Raw genomic sequence first — 6,832 nt, 5'->3', positions numbered from 1 at the left:
ACGAACCGGCCTCTCTGCACAGATACAGTCTGCTATCGCGCCTCGCGATTTCACCACGAACCGTCCTCTTACGATGCCCACTGTGGCGTAAATAATTCACTTTAGGAAAATGTAAAGATACGGAATGAAACTTTGGAACCTGAACTATAGAACAAAGACACCGGTAAATTATTTGCTCTCCTTGTAGGTGCACTTATTGCTGGTTTTAAAAAAGCTTTTCTTTGAATGCGTTTTCTGCAAAATTAACTTTCGCATCGAAGTGCGCAGAGATGATGGTTCGTGGTGCATGCGATTTTTCGATTTGGTAAAGCCTTAAAATGGGAATGCCTATTATTTCATATTTATGTACAACACGTTGAACAAACCCTTTTCTCAACCCCAGCCTTTTTATGGCAGTTGTATTTTAGAGGATGTCTGCATAATGTTTATAAATTTTCAGGATGCAGAAACTTATTCCAGTGCAGATTTAGTGATTATTTGAAAAGGAAGTAGGTTTTGAATAAATTTCCTCAAAAGGAATGGGATCGCTTTAAAGGCGCCTCAACAGAATTCTGTGCCACTTTTGGCTTTGTCTTTTAGCAGCAAACCCATTCAGCATCTTTTCCTTTCTAATACATGTACTCCCATTTTCATCATTGACAAAAGAATGGGTCAGGAGCATCGGGGAAAGCTGCTCTAAATTTCTGCATATGGAGAAGCTGCAAAAGACAATGCACACATTAGTCCTTTATTAAAGAAGTAGTTATTACGGGCCATAGCAGACCTCACTATCATTATAGTTTAAGAGAATGTTACCTTTTTGAATGGTATCATCTGAAATTGGAATAGTTTTCACACTGTTTATGATGATTAATGTGAAACACGGAGGATTGAATTATTGAGTACTTTGTCAATATATGGAAATTGATATAATTCTTGTATAATTTATATTAGAACTGGATGCCACTTCCAGAGAATTACTAATGCAGATAAAGACTTACTTTAGACATAAGTATCCTCATGTTAGACATTAATGTAAATTGGACAGTCTCCATCCAGGTTAACTCTTCATGCGTTACGTTCGCATTATTGCACATCCGTAGGCGTGTTTCGTTCGCATTTTTGCACAACCACACATTTCCCATAGACGTCTCCTGTCCCATTGTTTATCGAACAATTGCATGCCCCAGAGCTTGCCTTGGCTTATAGATGTACCATGAATATTCATCTCATTTTTGTTCATACTACTGGGGTTCCTTGATCTATTCTCTTTCAAACACCACTTTATTGTATCTTCACTAGTAACCCCCACTGATCTCTATACTATAGTATAGAGATCAGCGGTAACCCCCCAAAAAATCAATACATCCTGATCACAACCAGGAAGTTCATTGAAAAAGGAGAGGAGAAAAACCATTAAACCCTCCTCACAAACAATACCATGGCCAGGTTTATTGTTAGGAGTCTGTGACTCATGGCACGAATGTGAATGAGACCCTTTCAATGGAGTATAGTACCTTGACCAGGCAAAAATTTACTCTCTTTTTTTCCACTATATATGGGCTATTTTTGTCAGATTATCATGATTTTGGTATATACAAAGCTTATGTCATGAACAGTCCAAGTTGATAAATAAAAACCATGCCACTAACACAAGAATCAAAGTAAAAGGGGGGCTAAATTTTGTTGGAAATATTCGGAGAAAGCATTTAGAAAATGTAATTTACTATACATTTTTCCGTAATTTATCCACTAAATTTATATACGATAAGAAAGCCCAGGAAACACTCTACAAGTTTGCTACACATTTTCTTTCAAAATGATCAGATAAAAAGTTATGGCACATAAATAACAGTGTATTATACTGCGTAGAGGGGATCACTGCTAAAATAATGCAACACGGGGTTTACAGGTGAACGCATGAAGAGTTAAGTATGAATTTGAATGAATTCATTATACGATGTTGCACACTCATGAAAATAATTTATTTGGCAACTTACTATGTTTGTGTCACAATAATGTACTTTTTATTTTTAATTTGTTAATATCAGAAAATTGAAAACATTTTTCAAACTTTTCTTTTTCTTTACATGATTAGAATTTAAGTTGTTATTCATATATTTCTTTTTGTGTGTGTCTTGTGTGATTTAAGTGAATGTCTTCTCACTTTTATACCTGTATAACAACCTAACCTCACAAAGGTATTGTCAACTATCAAATATTTCTTACTGCTATAAGCCAGACATGTTGGTACTGGTCACCACATTTTTTAGGAGAATGTCAGAGGTAGTTCAAATATTTGTCATATTTCAGATTCTTTATAATAATCCCAGAGTTATTTTTTCAAGATTCTCTCTTGATCTTTATTTTACAGAAAGTTATATGTGCAAAATATTTGCATATTTTTTTGTATTCTATTATTATTCTAGATTTAGGAGAGATGTTTACTCTGCAAGGTGCTCATACAGTTAGAGAAATAAAGACAGTAATGGTATCTTATCAGAATCTATGTGTTGATTCAACATAAATAATGTTGGATATTGGACATTGAAAGTGGGCATTGAACTGCACAGATATCAGAGAATTCATTCTTGCATATGGGGGGATGCGTTTATGAACCCTTTCACACAGTCAGAATACACCGGGGGGGAGGGGGTGTTACACAAAGAGTAAGTGCGACTTGGAATGATGCTCAAAATGCTAATATGCATATGGTGCAATCTTATTGATTGGTACACGGAAGTGCGCATCCTCTTGGCAAGATTTGACTAATAGGGTGTTGTGTTTCATTCCACACACAACTGGGAATTCATGTGCAACTCCAAGTCAAACTTAATTCTTTGTGAAACAGCCCCTGAGCTATACTGACCCAAGAAAGTGGGGTCATGTTTGGCGCAAGCGCTTTTTACTTGGCATGACACAGGCATTTGCTCTGAATTATTTATATGTTCACTGAAGCAAGATGACATGTGTGATAAGTATTGCGCATCCTTTTCTGGAATTAGTATTCATATTAAGTAGATATCACCTCTTTAAAATTGCAGCTTAATCAAGGTTTGTGGTATTCTGGAAAATTGTTAGAACTTATGGATTTGGACTGACCTCTGATTTATCACACTGAATATTTTTTTATGCGGATTACTAATATTTGCGTAATTTGCAATTAAAGTGGTGTTCATTTTTTTGGGTGAAGACAACTTTATTTTTCAATTTGTTTTTTAATTTGTTTTTAAATTTCATATCAGAAGTGCTTTCTTTAATGGCCTTTTATTTACCTTTGCATAGTCAAAGCATCATGTACAAAATTGAAATTAATAGAATTACAATGTATTGAAAAATCAGTATTTAGATTTATCGTTTATGGCTTAGATATATCATGTAATGAACTGAATCTATCAAATGATTGTTGTGTTGATGTATCAAATAAGTGTGATATGTATATAGCTATATAATTGTCCATTGATGAATAGTTATATGTATTAGATTATATTGCATTCCATTATGTTTTGTCATTTCACAAATTTAAGTGTAGATTGTACTGTCCTTTTTTATTTTTTTTTCATTTTGTTTTCCCCTTTTATTTAAAGAGATAAATGTAATAGCAGTTGCATTAAAGTGGGTATCTTTTTGAACATGCAATTTAGATAGTTGGTAAGCAAAAAGGAACACTAGGAAATGGTTGTTTTGAAAATGAATTTCATAAGTATTAGTGTTAAGAGTATTACAAAATTAATGTAAGGAAAATTATACCTGATAACAAAGGAAAACCCTGTGTCTAAGATGTAACCTGACATTTCACACTATGTTGGCTGCAGAAATTTCACTGAGTTCCCACTTGTTAATTGAAATGTTTGTATGGACTAGCCAAAGAAATGTGTACATAGAATACTATAAGTGCACAAGCTATGAATGAACATCGAAGTGCCAATGGTGTAGCCCTGTTGAACTCCAGTTGTGTGTGTTCAGTATGTTTTTATTCATATACACCATCTTGTGAAGAATCAGTATTCAGTCTTGAAAACGATACTTGATGTGTTAATCTAGAATGATGTATTTTGAGGATATACATGTAGATAAAACTTGAGAATAGGACAGAATTATTGCATGTCAATAGTTTTCACTTGTTGCCAGCTGCCTAATAGTCTGCAGGTATCCTTTCCCTTTTTTTTTTACATTTCTAGTGTGAAAGTCCAGAAAAAATAAGGGGTATTTAATACGCGCATTTCATTGGTTGAAAGTCAAGTTGTGTTTGATGGTAGTTCTTTCTGCGACGGGCTCAGGTCAGCCTTTAGTCAGGTTTTTGCCAGTGAGGCCCTTGGCATTACTTACATGTAATAGTCTATTGCATGCCATGTATTGAAAGTTACAACCAAATGTAACTATTGATATATCCCTTTATGTTAAAGGGCCCTGCTTTTTGGATCACGTTGATGAATATTATACAGGAATATTGGTTCAAAGCTCGCATGACAATCTTGGGAATAAGCATTTGATATCATTGGCAATCATAGGCATATCCATGTCTAAATTTGACATGGTGGTTACTGTAGAATGTTTCGTCTTAAATCTGAAGACAAGGAAGACACCTCTTAGTAGTCACATTCAGAGCTCTTTGTAACCTTTAGTGAGGTTTCATTTCATACTATGTGTATAGATTTAATTAGAAGGTGAAAGAAGGTTGTTATGATTACTGTCAGTGAAACCAAGAGATGCATGAATGTAATTTTTAAAGAACAAGTCCACCCCAACAAAAATGTTAATTTGAATAAAAAGAGAATTCCAACAAGCTTAACACTGAAAATTTCATCAAAATCGGATGTAAAAAAGGAAAGTTATGACATTTTAAAGTTTTTCTTAAATTCACAAAATATATGCGCATCCTGGTGGGTATGCAAATGAGACTGATGACATCCACTCACTATTTTTTTGTATTTTATTATATGAAATATTCTAATTTTCTCCTCATTGTCAAATGAAACCACGATAAATTACTCCCTGAACATGTCTAATTAGTATTGTTTAATACTATATGTTTCAGTCAAATTGGTCCTTATTGTCAAATCTGTAAAAAATGAAATATTGTATAATTCAAACACTAAAAAACAAAAGAAATAGTGAGTGATGGACATCATCGACTGACTCATTTGCATGTCACTGACTTGTGCATATCACTATTTTGTGAAAAATAAGCGAAACTTTAAAATGCCATAACTTTCTTATTTTACATCCGATTTTGATGAAATTTTCAGTGTTATGCTAGTTTGATTTTTCTCTATTTATTCAATCAACATTTTTCTGGGGTGGACTTGACCTTTAAACAAGATGTTCATTGGTAAGTGAACCTTTTAACTGAAGTCAATGTGAGTTTTGCAACAAGATTTTGTGTAAATGGTATGTTTATCGAAGAATCATGAATAACCCGATTGCTCAAGCCTTTACTATTCAAATTGCAACAATATAACAATTACATTAACTAGTATATGTTTGGCAGAAGTTGTTACTTTATTAGGTCATTCTTTGCCATCAACATTTGTATAAATAAAATAAATGTTAAACAGAATTTTTTGATATAAATAAAATCAGGTTTAAAAATAAATAAATATGCATGAGTTGTATTTTTTTCCTTGCTGTCCACACTGACAAGTCAAATCTTTTCCAACCAAATTTTAATTTGAAGAACAGAAAACTATAAACTATGATATAATTCATTACATTGTCAGCATATCACATGAAAAAAATCTTTGCAGACAGAGAATGTAAGAGACTAAGCAAATTGGGGATTACTTAATTTATACAATGCAGGGGTTTGTTGCATAAAAGGTTTTGCTGTAGTTACTTAACCATACAATTGTAACACCCCTGAAGTCCTTGATTCTGATTGGCTAGTGAACTAAGCAAACTAAGTGCAAAAGAAAAAAGGGGGGGGGGTAATAATGCTGCTCTTAAACTGCTTATGACTTCTGAAATGACTGAAGTTTAAGTGTTAAACTATGTGAGGTGAATTCAAAGTTTCAACAAGTGATTAAACACAGTTTTACAAAACTTGTACATGGATTTATTAGGAGTCATGGCAAATTGCAGCAAATACTCTTTGTAGCAAAATAGTGTATGTTTACATAAGAATGTAAATACAATCGCAAATAAGAAGTTTTTGGTATCCATTCTCTTGTTTGTTAGTCGTTTCATAACATGAATAGCTTTATGAAATACCCTACGATCACAAGTATGCAAATAAAACAATACATGTCAGTCTGCACAAGTAAAAAAATAGCCTAGGTCAAAGCAGAACAGAATTCTACCCAAGTTGAACATACCTGTATATTTACGAAGTCCCATGAGATTTGGGTTATGCAGATTTTACCATATTTCATTCATGATAAGTCATGATAAATCATGGCAAAATAACATACTTGCAATAATATGTATGTTTTCAAAAGAATGTTTTACACTATTTGCATATTTCATCTTCATGGTTATCCTTTCTTAAAGGTAAAGTCCATCCCAGAAAATTGTTGATTTGATTCAATAGAGAAAAATCAAACAAGCACAATGCTGAAAATTTCATCAAAATCGGATACAAAATAAGTTATGACATTATTAAGTTTTGCCTATTTTTCACAAAACAGCTATATGCACAACTCATTGACATGCAAAGGAGAGTCATGTGATGTCCCTCAATATTTCATTTTTTTTCTCCATATAATTAAATACCGGCACAAAAGAAATATTGAGTGGGTGACATCATCAGTCTGCCTATTTTCGTACTGACCAGGATGTGCATACATCTGTTTTGTAAAATAGAGCGAAACTTTAAAATGTCACAACTTTCATATTTTACTTCCAAGTTTGATGA

This window comes from Lytechinus variegatus, chromosome 2, assembly GCF_018143015.1.
Source record: "Lytechinus variegatus isolate NC3 chromosome 2, Lvar_3.0, whole genome shotgun sequence".
NCBI lineage: Eukaryota > Metazoa > Echinodermata > Echinoidea > Temnopleuroida > Toxopneustidae > Lytechinus > Lytechinus variegatus.
This window is presented reverse-complemented; position numbering follows the sequence as displayed.